Here is a 17,293-nt window from a genome sequence, read left to right as displayed (position 1 = left end):
GGACCTTCTGGAGTGGGAGAGAGGTGATTACTCTCTTGTGCCACCTCAGCTCCCTGTTCTGCTACATCTTATTTCTTTTCTCTGTGTCTCTTATTGTGTATCTTGCTGTGTAAGCTCTCAGTGTCAGCTGGCAATCCTCTGTGGGGTGCCATTCCCATGCAGGGTGGCACTCCTGTGTGGGGTGGCATTCCAGCATAGGCTGGCACTCTATGTGAGCCAGCTTGCCACATGGGTCAGCTTGCCCTCACTAGGAGGCCCTGGCATCGAACTCTGGACCTTCTATATGGTAGGTGAGAGCCTAGTTGGTTGAGCTGCATCTGTTTCCCAGAATGTTCCTTTTATTCATACTTTTCTGGTTTTTTTTTTTAAATCAAGAAAGAATGCTGGGTTTTGTTAAATGCCTTTTCTGCATCAATTGAGAGGATCATGTGATTTTTCCTTTTGTTTTGTTAATATAGTGTATTACATTAATTGGTTTTCTTATGTGGAATCACCATTGCATACCTGGGATAAAACCCACTTGATCATGGTATATTATTATTTTCATGTACTGTTGGATTCTGTGTTTGGGTATGTTGAAGATTTTTCATCTATATTCATGTGAGAAATTGCTCTGAATTTTCTTTTCTTGTTGTATGGAATGAGTTAGGTAGTGTTCCCTCCTCTTCAATTTATTGGAATAGTTTGAACAGAATTTGTATTAATTCTTCTTGGAATGATTGGTAGAATTCCCCTGTGAATCCATCTGGTCCTGGGTTTTCTTTGTTGGGTGGTTTTTGATTACTGATTCAATCTCTTCACTTGTAATTTGGTCTGTATAGGTCATCTATTTCTTCTAGAGTCAGTGTAGTTTGTTTGTGTGTTTCCAGGAATTTTTCCATTTCATCTAAGTTGCCTAATTTGTTGTCATACAGTTGTTCAGTTGTTCATAGTATTTCTTAAGTTACTTTTTATTCTGTGGGGCCAGTAGTTATGTCCCTTTCTCATTTTTTATTTCATTTATTTATAACTTATCTCTTTTTTTGTCAGTTTAGCATAGGACTTGTCAATTTTATTGCTCTTCTCCAAGAACCAACTTTTGGTTTTGTTGATTCTCTCTTGTTTTTTTTAATTCTCAATTTCTTGTATTCTTCTCTAATATTTGTTATTTATTTTCTTCTACTTGTTTTGGAATTAGTTTGCTGGGTTTTTTTCCTAGTTCCTTGAGGTATGTATTTAGTTCTTTGATTTTAGCTCTCTCTTCTTTTTTATTATAAGTGTTTAGGGCTATAAATTTTCCTCTTAGCACTGCCTTCACTGTATCTCCTAAGTTTTTTTAATATATATATTTTTAAATTTATTTTTAAAAGATAATAAATCACACAAAATGTTACATTAAAAAATATAGGAGATTCCCATATACCCCACTCCCCACACCCCCCACTTTCCCCACATCAACAACTTCTTTCATTAGTGTTATACATTCATTGCATTTGATAAATGCATTTTGGAGCACTGCTACAGAGTATGGATTATAGTTTACATTGTAGTTTACACTCTCTCCCAGTGAATTCAGTGGGTTATGGCAGAGCATATAATGTCCTGCATCTGTTTCTGCAGTATCATTCAGGACAGCTCCAAGTCCCAAAAATGTGCCCATATTACACCTCTTTTTCCCCCTCCCTGCCTTCAGCAACTCCAGACATTGATTGTCTCCACATCAATGATATAATTTCTTCCATTGCTAGAGTCACAATAATTCTATAGAAGAATACCAGTAAGTCCCCTCAGATCTATATTTTATTCCCCAATCCAGAAGACTCTGGGATGGTGATACCCACTCTACTTCTTAATTGAGAGGGGGCTTCTCTAGACACATTGATCTCTCTTGCAATTTCTTCTTTAACCCACTAATTGTTTGAATATGTCTTTTGTATTTGTGGATTTTTCAGTTCTCCTCCTGTGATTGACTTCTAGCTTCATTCCATTATGGTCAGAGAAAGTGCTTTGTGTAATTTCAATCTTTATAAATTTTTCGAGGCATGTTTTATAACCAAACATGTGGTCTCTCTTGGAGAATGATCCATGTGCACTTGAGAAATATATATATCTTGCTTTTATGGGTTGCAGTGTCCTATATACATGTTAGGTCTAGTTCATTTATCGTATTACTCAAGTTCTCGGTTTCCCTGTTGATCCTCTGCCTAGATGTTCTATCTGTTTATGAGAGTAGATATATTGATGTCTCCATCTATTATTGTAGAGATGTCTATTTCTCCCTTCAGTTTGCCATATTTGCTTCACGTATTTTGAGGCATGATGGCTAGGTGCCTAGATATTTATGATTATTATTTCTTCTTGGTGGATTGCCCCTTTTATTGATACATAATGTCCTTCTTTGTCTCATAAAGTCTGTATTGTCCAGTGGAGGTTTAGCTATGTCAATTATTTTTTGGTTACAGTTTTGTATGGAATATTCTTTACAACATTTACTTTCAACTTATTTGTCTTTGGATGTAAGGTGAGTCTCTTTTAATGGAGGAGTTTAATCCATTAACATTCAATATTATTATTGTAATATTATTACTTTAACAACGTTATCCTTTGGTTTTCATATTTCATCTTTTTGGTCTCTCTTTTTACCTTTTCAATACCTTTATTGATAATTCTCACTTCTTCACTCTATTCCATGCCTCTCTCCTGTTTTTCCTTTCAGACTGTAGAATTCCTTTTAGTATTTCTGCAGGGCAGGCCTCTTGTTGATAAATTCTTTCAATTTTTGTTTATCTGTGAATATTTAAAATTCTCCCTCATTTTTGAAGGACACTTTCTTCCATGAAAGAATTTTTGGTTGGCAGTTTTTCTCTTTCATGATCTCAAATATATCATTTCATTTTCTTCTCACTTCCATGATTTCTGATGAGAAATTGGCACTTAATCTTATTGTGGATCCCTTGTATGTGATAAATCACTTTTCCCTTGCTGTTTTTAGAATTTTATCTTTAGCATTGACATTCTGATTAGTATATGTCTCAGGGCAGGTCTGTTGGGATTTATTCTGTTTGTAGTACATACACTCATAAGCATTGGGAACTTTTCAGCTATTATTTCCTCAACTATTATTTCTGCTCTTTTTCCCTTTTCTTCTCCTTCAAGGATACCCATTATATGTACATTTGTGCATTTCATGCTGTCATTCAAATCCCTGAGACCCTGTTCAATTTTTTTTTCATTTTTTCTCTATCTGCTCTTCTGAGTTTCAATTTTCCTGTTTTCTAGTTCACTAATTATTTCTTCTGCCTGTTCAAATCTGCTGTTGCATACCTCTGGGTTTTTTGTTTTGTTATTGAGGTACTGGGAACCGGAGATTGAATCCAAGGCCTTGTATGTGGGAAGCCAGCACTCAACCACTGAGCCACATCAGCTTCCCTGAGTTGACTTTATCATCTGTTTTGCTTGTTTGTTATTTTTTCAGGAGGCATTGGGAACCGAACCCAGGACCTCCCATGTGGGAGGTGGGTGTTCAACTGCTGGAGCCCAATCCACTCCCTGTAGTGTATTTTTAATATCTTTTAATATGTTTCTTCCCCATAATTTCTGCTGTTTCTTTATATACTTTCAAATTGTTCCTTATGATCACAGTGTCTTCTTAATTTCCTTTCTCCCTTTAACTTTATTTTCCTTCATCTCCTTGTATTGATTTAGGAGGTTTGTTTGAATATTTTTATTTAGTTTTCCCAAATTCTGTGTCACCTCAGGTTTTAATTTGTTCCTTTGACTGGACCATATCTTCAAGTTTCTTAGTATGGTTTGTGATGTCTAGACATATGATAATATTGTTGAGTTTGTTTTGAAGGTCAGTTTCTACATCTTGCCCAGGGTTTTATTGTTGGTTGTTTGTGTTAAGGCTTTTCTTTGACACTTGGTTCAACTTACTGTACACTTTTAACTGATCTGATTCTTTCCCTGTATATGTGGTGCAATTTTTAATATTACAGTTTTTGTGAATGTTTTACCCCCAGGAGAAAAATTCCTTTCTTCCTTTCCTGTCTTCCTTCTCTGAGAATCTTTTTTGAGGAAGTACTGGGGCTTGAACCTGGGACCTCATACATGCGAATGAGCACTCAACCACTGAGTAACATCTGCTCCACAATGAGAGGTGGTTTTTTCATTTGTTTTTAGGAGGTACCTGAAATCAAAGCCAGGACTTCATACATGGGAAGCAGGCAGGTACTCAATCATTTGAGCTCTATCTGCTCCCCTCTGGGAATCTTGATCTGTTCTGTTTGTTTCAGTTTTGCCTCTGTAGTTTCATTTACACTTCTTTTGTTGTCTCCAGCTCCCCCTCCCTGGAAGGCAACTCTTGCCTGAAGGTCATTCCAGAAAAGACCTTCTCAAGACCATATTTCCCCACCCAGACATGGCCAGGAATCCACAAAGGGATCAATGACCAATTCCAATGTGTTCTAGGAAGGGGATCAGAAAGGTTGCCAAAATTCTCCCCAGTGGTTTCCCAAAGCTGTGCCTTCTGGCCTGTCCATCAAATGCTGCCCTTTAACAAACTGTTCCCACTACCTCAAGGAAGTGCTTTGTCTTTAAATCTCCACTGCTTCCACCCCTGTCCAGGGTGCAGTCAAAATGGCTTCTGCTGCCCTTATCCAGGGCATGTCGAAACAGTAGCATAAAGATGGGACCCAATGATTCAAATTTGGTAATCAAAAGCCATGATCAGTGCTCTGCCATGCCTATTCCTGTTTTGGGGGAAAGGATATTTATGTTCCTTTCAGCCAGCAGCAGGTAGCCAGGGACTTGACCCCAGGTTGGCCCACCATAAGAATGGGGGATGGGTGTCAGCAGCTGCGGCAGAGAGAGCTACTCACTATTCTTTACTGTAGTTTATCAGTCTCTTCCTCCCTCTCTTCCCTGGATGCTGTTCTGGCCTCTGGAGCCCCAGAACAGTTGTTTCAGATAGTTCCTGCCTGTTTAATAGTTGCTTTGTTGGAAAGACCGAGTGTTAGAGCTCCCTACACTGCCATCTTCCCCAGAAGTTTGTGCCTTGCTTCTCTTTTGAAATCCCATTTTGTTGTTGTTCTGACCTGAGGCAACCACATGCCTTTTCAAAGAAGCATCAGAGTGAAACTAATATCCTACAGATCAGTATCAGGATATAATATGGTCAGTGATGTTGCCAGAATTTCTCTCAGTTCTTGGCTAAACTACATAAAATGAGTTTCAAGAGTGAGCCAGCTTAGTTAGGCCAGTAATTTATTAAGGAAGGGAGGGAAGATAAATGGGAGAAAATAACAGATTACAGGTCCCAAGTACAGGGGAAGGGGTTGAAAAGAGATAAAGAGGGCTGATTTACAGATTACAAATGCCCAGGTTTTACTTGTGTGCTGTTCCAGGCAAGAACAGGGGAGTCTTGTTTTGGCCCTTACCTTTTAAACCATTAATTATTCTTCCCCTTTGCTACTGACAGGGGAGGAGTCCCAGCAGTTTGCTGTTTTGATTGATTACCCCACCCATCAATCCCCTGGGAGGGCCCAATGATAAGGCCTCCTGGAGAAGATCCCGGTCTTCTCCTGTCTTCCAGAGGAAATCTTGTTCTGAATGAGGTTTCTCTCAAGGGTCTTCCAGCAGCCATCCTGGGGGTACCAGTGGCCACATGGGCATCCTGCCAGTTTCCAGATTCATCTATTGATTCCCTTCCTAGCCTGCCTCAGTGAGAACATGGTCAGTTCTCTAGGAATTTTATACAATCTTTAAGTATTTGTAAGTACATTTTATCCATATAAATTCAACCAATAGAAGGTTAGAAAATCTCTTTTAATTTTTGTATTTCCCATGAAATTCCTAACATATCAGAGGAACCCAAAGATTTTTAGCACCATATTTTTACATGATGAAAGAATAAATCCTTTGCAACTGTTTGAAATAAAAGATAGCTTTTAGGGTTTGGTTTTGTGAAGACAAAATACAAAAGTTGTCAGGTTTAAACATTATGTTAAACAGGAAAATGGTCCCCGTAAAACAATATTTATTTCCCTATTTAACCAAAGTGACAATAAAATAATGAAATAAGACTTAATATGATTATAAGAAAAAGTCTTAATTCCTTTAAATAATAGAAGACTTGTCTTCTAAAACAATAAAGGATGGTAAGGTCAACATAAACATTAACGAGGATGTTATTCTAATATGACATAGAATCTTTGTCTTATAAGCAGAATACTTAGATGGCATTAAAACAAACAAACAAAACAAATAGAAATAACCTTATCAAATATTATTCAGCACTGACCACAACAAATAAAATTCATTTCTATGAACCCTCCACAACTTTCTATATCCATTCAGGCTTTTTCTTACACATTCTTGCTTCCCATTCTGTGAAAAACAGTAATTTTATTTTGGGAAAAATCTGTCTTTTTTCTTTAACAAAGAACATCCTGCATACTTTACATACCTGCCACCTTAAGTTACTAAAAAGATCTTTGAAACTGTCTTCAAACATCCTACAAAAATAATTATATTTGAAATAAAGTTTTTAAAAATAATTCAGTTACATTAAACAGAAATTAACTTTTTTCATAATTTTAAGATCTAATAGCCATAATGCAGGCTTATTTTATCAGTAAATCTGTATAAATTTAGGGAGAATATACCCAAGTAGAATAAAATTTTATGTTTGTATTGCAATTAACATGGTAGTACAGAGGACATAGCTATTTTAGTTACGGTTTTCAAAAATATTACTTTCCTCACTTTGCCATTTTATTAGTATTCCAGTGAGATACAGTATGAATAATTTCTGAAATAGTTTTCTGGAGGCAATTAGGGAGGACTGGTTTAAAGCTATGATTTAATGTCAGGCTTATAAAAGTAGCCAGCTTCTTTCCATTCTTTTTTGTCACTTCTTCAAATAATTTTGTACATCTAGATTTCTGTATGACCTTCACCCGCAGTCCTTAAATTAAATGGTAAAGATATCCAGGCTCCTAAGTCTGAAATAAGACTGAATTATTTGTAATACCCTTTGAGTCTTCAGTAGGGTTTGATGAATCTTATCACTATAGAAGGGGAGGTTGAGTAAGCCAGGACATAGACAAGGAAGACAGGAAGAGTCTGAAGGATATAAGTTTGATGTCCCTAATTCCTGGAAATCCAGGGTACCAATTTACATATACATCTGTGTGTATTTTTAATATTTTCATATGTATATATGTAAACACATATATGTATATTAGCACACATTTATTTTTAAGCAATTTGAATGGAGGTCTCCTAAGAATTTTTTTATTCTTAATTTGATATTACCATTTGGAGGTAGGAAAATGTGCATCAAACAGACAGACGCAAATAAAAAACCATGTAGCATCAGTTAAAATCTTTTTTTTTTAAAGATTTATTTATTTATTTCTCTCCCCACCCCGGTTGTCTTTTCTCTGTGTCCATTTGCTGCGTGTTCTTCTTTGTCCACTTCTGTTGTTGTCAGTGACACGGGAATCTGTTTCTTTTTGCTGCATCATCTTGCTATGTCAACTCTCCGTGTGGGAAGCACCATTCCTGGGCAGGCTGCACTTTCTTTTGCACTGGGCGGCTCTCCTTATGGGGTGCACTCCTTGCACATGGGGCTCCCCTACGTGGGGACACCCCTGCGTGGCAGAGCACTCCTTGCGTGCATCAGCACTGCGCATGGGCTGGCTCCACATGGGTCAAGGAGGCCTGGGGTTTGAACCACGGACCTCCCATGTGGTAGACAGATGTCCTAACCACTGGGCCAAATCCACTGCCAGTTAAAATATTTAGCCATGAGTCAGATACAGAAACACAGAAATGCAGAGATATAAAACTTGTTAGCTTAAATTATAATTTTGTACCTTTTTCTGTAAATTCTCATTCTGATACAAAGACATGAGCTTTTGGGATTTATTTTTAGTTCTCTTCTCTTTTACAGTCTAAACTTAAGAAATACATTTTCTGACCATTTTTCTCTAGATTCAAATTTGTATTGAGGCCAGGGAGTATTACAAAAGAATTTCATCTTTTTCTTTTTCATTGGTTCATAACTGAACATAGACCAATGATCTCAAACAAATTCCAAAGGACTATAGTCATCAGTACTGCTAACATTTCTCATGATTATATTTTTCAGCATGCTAAATTAAGGTGTACACAGAATTAAACTGATTAAATCAGAAATACCAGAAAGCAGAACCAGAATATGAAAATTGTATTGTGAGTACTTCAGTGGCTACCTCTCACAAGCCTGGGACCTGTACCCAGCAACCAGAGCAGAGCTAATGTGGAACTTGAACCACAATTTTGATTAACAGCCAATAACCAGAAAACCAAAATGAATTAATTGGTTTCACCAAAGAGTAGGCACTACAATGAAGTTACTCACCAGAAGATGACTGTACCTGTATCTGTAACTCCCCTCGAAATGGAACTGCACAACAGGGCCAGTGACACTGGCAGGAGTACAAGAGAGTACTGTCCATCAAGCCTGTAAAGTAACTGGGATAGGTGGCCGTGCAGGATCAGTGACTGGGCATCTCTGTCCCACAGGAGCCACAGGGCCTCCAGTAAAGATATTTAAGACTGGGATCACCAGATTATACCACCTGAATGGGCTTATTGCCCAAAGCCCACAGAAATCAATGACCTGATACTTGGATTTCAAGAAGAGGGTTTTTTGCAAAGCACCATAGCAAGGAGACAGGAGACAAGCTCAAATCTGTCTCCCCGAGCTGAAGAGGTTTGAGATTCTTAAATGGTTTGGAGAGGGTTGGTCTAGGGAAGTAATACAGGATTAGGTAAGATGACATGGGTCATGGGGCAGGATTAAGTGGAGCCTGTGCTGCTACAAGTTATGCTAGTTAATGCATTGCACTTTTAAAAATGGCAGCTTAGCATGTTGAATGGTTGTGATTTTTACTATTAAAATTAGATATAGGTAACTTCATAAGGAAGTGCGAGTTCTACGAAAAGGGAAACAAACTTCTGCAAGCTGGTAAGGGAGGGGTTACTTTAAAAGTTGGTTATTATGCAGTGGTTTCAGTATCTGGTAGTAGTAGGGCAAATTTCTCCAGTACTTTCTCCTTTTCCAAAGTTGTCTTTGATGTTCTTAGACCTTGTATTCTATAGCATAAACTTTAGAGTCAGTTTGTCTACATACTCACACCCATGTGTACATGTGTGCAAATTCTACATGAACTTTGATTGGAATTGCATTGCATCTATGGATCCATTTGGGGGATAGTTGCCTTTATTATGATGTTGAGTTTTCTCCTACATGATTAGACCCTTTCTATGTAATCTATCTTTTGTGCTCTTCAATAAAATGTTGCAATTGTCACTATATAATTTTGGTTAAATTTATTTCTAGTTACCTTATACTATTTGTTTCTATTGGGAATCATATTTTCTTTTATAGCTGTATCTGGTTATTATGGAATGCTCCTAATTTATTTATCTTATATCAGTTCTTCTGTCAAACTTTCTTATTTTTTCTAGTAGTTTTACTGTACAGTCTCTTTAATTTTCTATGAAGACAATTAAAGTGTTTGCAAATAAGCTTACTTGCTTCATTTCCATTCCTTATGGGCCTGTTTGTTTGTTTGTTTGTTTGTTTTACTTATTTCACTTTGCCTGAACCCTCTATATTAGCAATATTAAGAAAGGGTGGTGATAGGAACCCTTGCCTTTTCTTTAAAATAATAATGTCTAAAGTTTTATCATTAATTTTCATGTTGGCTCAACATTTTGGATAGATAAACCTTCATTGTAAGTCAAAGAAGTTCTCTTCTATTTCTAGCTCGAATGGCTATTGAATTTTTCAAATGATTTCTTGTGACAAGGTTTAGTCTAGATGCATTTTTTTCTACTGCTTCATTTAGTAATAAATTATTCAGGACTTTTATATTATTGTTCATAACTGAACGTGGCTAAAACTTTTCCTTATTTGGCTAATAATTTTACCTTTTTAATTTTTGTGTTAGAATTATACTAACTTTTAATATAAATTAACTCTAAAAATTTTCAGAAAGTATTTATAGAAGAAAGGTATTTTTGTTCATTAAAAGTTTGATAAAGCCTCTTCTGGATACCTGTTGGGGGCCAGGTGGCTTTTTCTCCCTAAGGAGTGAGCTTTTTATTATTGTGCCAACTTTTTAAATGCTTATTATTTTTTGTCCTTTTGAAACTCTAGAGTAAATTTTTATGATTTATAATTCTCTATAAAATGTCCATTTCATCAACTTTTTCATAAAGTTGTTCATAATATTTGCTTATTATTTTAAAAAATGATCATACCATCTGTTCCTGTGCCATTTTTTATTCCTACTTTTAATTGTGTTTTTTCTCTCCATTGGTTAATAGTGACAAAGTTTTGTGTACTTTTAAAGTTGTTTGTAAAGAACTATTCTTTGTTGTTTTGCTAGTTTTTTTCTTTTAGCTTGTTTTCTATTTGTTATATTCTATTCTTTATTATTTTTTCCTTTCTGCTTTCTTTGGGTTTACTTATTTATTCTTTGCTTGGTCTTTATCATTAAATACAGAATTCATTTTTATTCATTTTTTCTGTCTTTTTTAGCAACACACTTAAAGTTATACTGTTCTCCTTTATACACTGCTTTAGTTCCTTCACCTTTATTTTGGTATGTTGTCCTTTCATTGATATTTCTTAGTATTATATATTTAAATTTTAATTCAGGTGTTATAATAGTTTATAATTTCTTTTTTTTTAACACTAATTAATGAATGCTCTTTTTAGTTTCCAATGTGCTTGTCTTTTTTATTGTTGATGTTGTCATTCTTGATTTTTACTTTATCACAAAATTTCTAAATCATAGTATTTAAGGCTGCCATAATATATTCTGAGAACTGAATTCTGAAATCAGAGAAAACTATCTCGCTTGGCCTCTTATCAGAAAGAGTCCATACAGTGAAATTAACAAAATAAGTAGTAACAATCCTATAATAAACCCAGCAATCAAGTCTCATTGTAATGATATTATGATCTTTAATAAAGCTTTAAACAACTTTCTATAAAGATTAAGAATTTACTAATTTATATATTATTGGTAATACAAATGTTTAAGTGAGACTTATGGAGCACAGTATTCTTGATCCAAAAGGTAGACTCTGAAACACAAAAGATTTGTGTTCTTTAGATCCTAATGTATAGGTTTACAAGGTTGTATATATCTACGATTTACCTGAAAAGTACTTTCTTAAATAATATGGCCTTTAGGAACAAAAGAACTACTTAAAAATAAAACTCCTGAGGCTCATCCTGGAGGAAAGATTATCTTTGCTATTTGATTTTGTCAAAGCAGGGGGAAAAGAAATTAATATAGGAGATAAAGATGATATGATTCTAGAATAGAGGGGTAGATTAAAACAATTTCCCTGAGTAGCATGACTTTCTCATTTAGGCTTAATCTTTCCATCTGTGTGTTTTTTCCCATTTGATCATGTCTTGTCTTCTCTTTGTTCAGGAAAGGCTCCTGAGGGAGATGACCCTGTTAAGGAAGACCTGAATTCCCTGGAGACTTGGCCTGCATCAAGTCAGGAAACACATAGCTTAATGACTCGGGAGGTAAAACTCAAGAAGAGGGACCTGTGCTCATTGACTGTGCCTATTACCTAAATCACTGACCCCGTCCTCTCCTCACCACGTTAGCTTTTCCATTCTGTGTCACTCTGATGTTGAAGATGACCCAATTAGGAATTTGAAGGAATGGAAATGTTTTACAACTGTAAAGAAAACAAAAACGTGAAGAAAAACCCTTTCAATTCTACCCTGAATTTACGTATTTTAGTATTGATCTTATTTTGTGCTACACCATAGAGATACATGATAAGTTTCACATGAAGTAGGAGGCATGCGTAGATATAGTGTGGATGGCCTTTTAATTAATGAAGACAGTGTGATACGATGTCTTCAAAGCAGAAGAGTAGAGGAATGTGAAAAATTGGTGGTAATAAGCCTTGCTTTAACATATTACCTGCCTTGTGGAGATACTGCCAATATTACAGAACACAAAAGAGGAAATGCATTCTCATCTTGTGGGTGCCTTGTATTTTTTTTCCTTTATCTAATGCACTGAAGCATTGAGACTTCTATGATGATGCTGTCCTCATACTCACTTCCTATACATTCCTTCATTATTAGAGAGAAAAGTCAGTACCAAGAGCAAACACTGCTTCCCCCAACTTCTCAATTCATTCAGTATCCCCATGCCTGCCTGGCAGTAATGCAGCTTTGAAAAGTGACATGGCAGTTTGGCTCTTCTCTCATGTAGGAAACTGTTCAGTCCTCTGTTATATTTAAAGTCACATTTCTGGATAGGAATCTCTTACTCTTAGGACAGATTTTTAGCTATCAGCCTACGAATAATACTTTTTCTTTGATTACTATGATTTTCTACTTGTAGAGAGATCATTTGAAAGTAAGCAATGTCATAGAATGTCCCAAGTAGATTCTTTATATAACCTTATTCTCTCCATTCTAGAACCGAGTCCATTATTTATGTATGTATTCTTTTTTTTTCCCTAAATTTTATGGCCTAAATTTTATGACCTATCCTGGATGAATTTTTATATCTTTTAAAGTTTCCTTTTATAAAAGAGTGTCTTAGAATATTCCTGGATGTTTTTTAGGTTATCTTTGGAAAATCTTGCTTTACCAGAATTTTCTTTTCTTATATTTCATGTAGCAATTTGATGTTGTAGCCACTTGTACTGTCAGTTATGATGCTGTCCCCTAGGAATTGTCTAGACTCATAGTCCTGTAGGTAGGTTTTGAAGATAGTTGATATGTTTTTATTCCAACATTCATTTTAGAAGTAACATAACTTAGGCCCAAAGAGCTGTCCAAGATTATACAACTCTTCAGTCATAGTGAAAAGACTTAGAAACCAGGCTCTTATCTCCTACTATAACTAATTTCACTTTGTACTTATAAATCTTTGGCATAATACAGAGCAGAAAAGCTAATTTTAGCTCCTTGGAAAAATCTGTCCAACCTTTTTGACACTAATTTGATTCAGTGAGCAGTCTCCAAAAAGACCTGGAATCTTGATAATTTATTGTATTACTTCCTGGTATTGTTAGCCAAATCACTATTTCATTCCATCAAAGACATATTAGAGTCCTAAGTGAGCCTTCAATTTGAATAGCAACCATCTGGACTGGTTTGCTTCTTTGATAAATATAGTCAAGTTGATTTTGTTGTTTTTTTAATTTATTTTATTTATTTTATTTTATTTTATTTTATTTTTTAAGATTTATTTATTTAATTTCCCCCCTCCCCCGGTTGTCTGTTCTCTGTGTCTATTTGCTGCATCTTGTTTCTTTGTCTGCTTCTGTTGTCGTCAGCGGCATGGGAAGTATGGGCGGTGCCGTTCCTGGGCAGGCTGCACTCTCCCCCGTGCTGGGCGGCTCTCCTCATGGGGCACACCCCCTGCACATGGGGCTCCCCTATGCGGGGGACACCCCTGCGTGGCAGGGCACTCCCCGCGTGCATCAGCACTGCACATGGGCCAGCCCCACACGGGTCAAGGAGGCCCAGGGTCTGAACTGCGGACCTCCCATGTGGTAGACGGATGCCCCAACCACTGGGCCAAGTCCGTTTCCCGAGTCAAGTTGATTTTGGAGCATGACTTGAAATATGTCTTGGGTTTAAATTGTGCTAGGACTTCTCACTCAGGTGGTGTTACTTTTTTTAAGTAAATGAGTTGTGCTCAAATTGCTTTAAAATATATCTAGCTAGGAGGGCAGGGATGGTTGTTAGTGTAGTGGCACTGATAGACTTATTTTCCTCTATTCCATTTCACTGACAACTCCATAGTCCTATTTTGTTATCCTGAAATTAGTTTTTACAGATGTTTTACCAATTAGTGTTGCTTTTTAATTTTCAGGACTAGGTCAACTTTATAACCCATAGCTCATTTCATTTAATTAATTGGTAGATATGTAGTTTAATAAGAAGGGACATTAAGGGGACATCATTTTCCCTTGATATATTAAAAGGATTAAATACACACCAAGAAAAATGCAAAGAAAATAAATCTGGTATAACAGTAGTAGTATTAGATAAAATAGACTTAAAAGCAAAAGGCATTAGTGATAAAGGGGTCGTCATATAACTTTCTCTTCATATATTTTACACTAAAATGTGTGATAAATTCCAAATTTATTTGTACCTAATAACAACTTCAAAATGTATAAATTGAACAATGGCAGTATAAGAAATGCCTGTAAACATCCCCTCTTAGAAACAGCTAAATAAAACAACAGGTTCAACTCACTGGACTCTGTGGAACAATTAAGAATGGAAAAAACTCAATGAATGCTGAATTGAAAAACAAATAAAGCAAACATCTAAAAAAGATAAAAGAGAGGCAAGATGTATTTATTGTTCCAGACCTCTTCCCCATTCTCAGATCTGCCAGGTTTATTTGACTCACAGATGTATTCCTGGTCTGGATACCTCCTACTGCAGTCATTCACTGCAGTTCCACCCACACCAGCAGTTTAATTGAACACACAAATACAGTGACCAAGACTTCACAGACCCACTGCAGCACTTTAAAGATCTTGACCAATACTATAAATGAACTAGATCCTACGGATATGTACAGAACATTGCACCCAACAACAGCAGAATACACATTCTTTTCAAGTGCACATGGGTCATTCTCCAGGATAGACCACATGTTTGGTCACAAAACATGTCTCAATAAATTTTAAAAGATTGAAGTTATACAAATCATCTTCTCTGACCCCAAATGAATGAAAGTAGAGATCATTAGAATACTGGAATATCAACAAATATATGGGAGTTAAAAGAAGATACTTTCTAACAATCAAAGAGTCAAAGAGGGAAACCACAAGGGAAATTAGAAAATGTCTTGTGATGAATAAAAATGTGAACACAACATACCAAAACTTATGGGACCCACTAAAGGCACTTTTCAGAAGGAAATTTGTAGTTATGAATACCTATATTAAAAAAGAACTATCTCAAGTCAATGACCTAACATCATATCTAGAAGAGGAAATTCATATCTAAGAAGAGAAAATTAAACCTAAAGTAAGTGGAAAGAAGATAGTAAATTTTACAATGAATATAAATGAAATGGAAAATAGGAAAACAATCTAGAGTCAATGAAACCAAAAATTGCCTCTTTGTCACACATGGGTCACTCTCCAGGACAGATCACATGCTAGGCCACAGAACAACTCTCAAAAAATTCAGAAAGATTTAATTTATACAAATAATTTCTCTGACCACAATGGAATGAAGCTGGAAATCAGTAAGGGCCAGAGAACCAGATTAGGCACAAAGATATGGAAGTTAAGCAACATAATCTTAGATAATCAGTGTGTTAAGGAGGAAATTGCAAAAGAAATCAGTAACTACCTGGAAGTGAATGAAAATGAGAACACAACATATCAAAACCTAAGGGATGCAGCAAAAGCAGTGCTGAGAGGGAAATTTATAGCCATAAATGCCTACCTTAAAAAAGAATGAAGAGCTAAAATCAAAGACCTAATTGCATACCTGTAGGAATGAGAAAAAGAACAACAAATTAATCCCAAAGCAAGTATAAAGAAGGAAATAACAAAGATTAGAGCAGAGCTAAATGAAACTGAAAATGATAACACTAGAAAAAATGCAAACAAAAAGCTGGTTCTTTGAGGAAATCATTAAAATTGACAAACCCTTAGCAAGACTAACAAAGAAAAAAAGAGAGAATACATGAAATAAGAAATGAGGAAGGGGATATCACCACTAATTCCACAAAAATAGAGTATTATAAGAGGATATTTTAAAAAATTGTGTGCCAAAAAGATGGATAGCTTAGATGAAATGGATAAATTTCTAGAAATACATGAGCAGCCTTCATTGATGAAAGAAGAAATTGATGAACTCAGCAGACCAATCACAAATAACGAGATTGTCTTAGTCATCAAAAACCTCCCAATTAAGAAGAGCCCAGGACCAGATGTTTCACAGGTGAATTCTGTAAGTCATTCTGGAAAAAACTAACCATAATCCTGTTTAAACACTTCCAAAAAAGTAGAGGGAACATTGCCTAACTCATTCTGTGATGATAACATCACCCTAATACCAAATCCACATAAAGACGCCACAAGAAAAGAAAACAACAGACCAATCTCTCTAACGAAATTGGATGCTGAAATCATCAACAAAATATGTGCTAATTGTATTTAACAACACATCAAACAAATTATACACCATGACCAAGTGAGTTTCATCCCTGGTATGCAAGGATGGTTCAAAATAAGATTAATCAATGGTATACCACATTAACAGATCAAAAGAAAAAAAATCACATGATCATCTTTAATGATGCAGAAAAAGCATTTGACAAAATACACACTCTGTCTTGACAAAAACACTTCAAAAGATAGGAATAGAAGGAAACTTCATCAATATGATAAAGGCTACATGTGCATAACCCACAGCTAACATCATATTCAATGGTGAAATGCTAAAGGCTTTCCCTCTAAAAACTGGGACAAGACAAGGATGCTCATTTTCACTATTCTTATTTAAAATTGTGTTAGAAATACTTGCTTTAGCACTTAGACAATAAAAAGACATAAAAGGCATCCAAATTGGAAAGGAAAAAGTAAAAATTTCACTTTTTTCAGATGACATGATCTTATACATAGAAAGCCCTGAGAAATCTACAACAAAGCTTCTAGAGCTAATAAACGAGTTCAGTAAAGTGGCAGGATATACGATCAATGTGCAAAAATCCATAGCATTTCTGTACTCCAATAATGAGCAATCTGAGGAGGAAATCAAGAAAAAAATCCATTTACAACAGCAACAAAAAGAATCATTTTTTATTCAAATTTAAAGATGTAAAGGACTTCTATGCAGAAAACTACACAACATTGTTTAAAGAAATCAAAGAACACCTAAATAAATGGAAGGATATTCCATGTTCATGGATTGGAAGACTAAACATCATTAAGATGTCTGCCCTACCCAAATTGATTTACAGATTTAACACAATCCCAATAAAAATTGCAATAGCATTTTTTGCAGAATTGGAAAAGCTAACTATGAAGTTTATTTTGAAGAACAAGAGGCTCCAAATAGCTAAAGATATTAACAAACTAAAATGAAATGGGGGGAACTCACACTACCTGACAAAACATACTGCAAAGCTACAGTGGTCAAAACTGCATGGTATTGGCACAAGGATAGACGTACTGACCAATGGAAGTGAATTGAAAATTCTGATATACATCCTCACATATACAG

The 17,293-nt window shown here is 35.7% G+C and overlaps 1 long non-coding RNA gene across 2 annotated transcripts in view; it reads left to right on the top strand.

Annotated features, from left to right (window-relative positions):
- LOC131279040 (uncharacterized) overlaps positions 1–11,786 on the top strand; it is a 58,243-nt gene extending 46,457 nt beyond the window's left edge. For both annotated transcript variants that reach the window (XR_009186385.1, XR_009186384.1), the window contains exon 3: positions 11,484–11,786. This is a non-coding gene — a long non-coding RNA (uncharacterized lncRNA). The remainder of the gene's footprint in view (positions 1–11,483) is intronic.
- Positions 11,787–17,293: the final 5,507 nt, after the last annotated feature.

Source organism: Dasypus novemcinctus, chromosome 6, assembly GCF_030445035.2.
Source record: "Dasypus novemcinctus isolate mDasNov1 chromosome 6, mDasNov1.1.hap2, whole genome shotgun sequence".
Taxonomy (NCBI): Eukaryota; Metazoa; Chordata; class Mammalia; order Cingulata; family Dasypodidae; genus Dasypus; species Dasypus novemcinctus.
The sequence above is the reverse complement of the archived record's forward strand: the minus strand, read 5'-3'. Positions and strand labels throughout refer to the sequence as shown.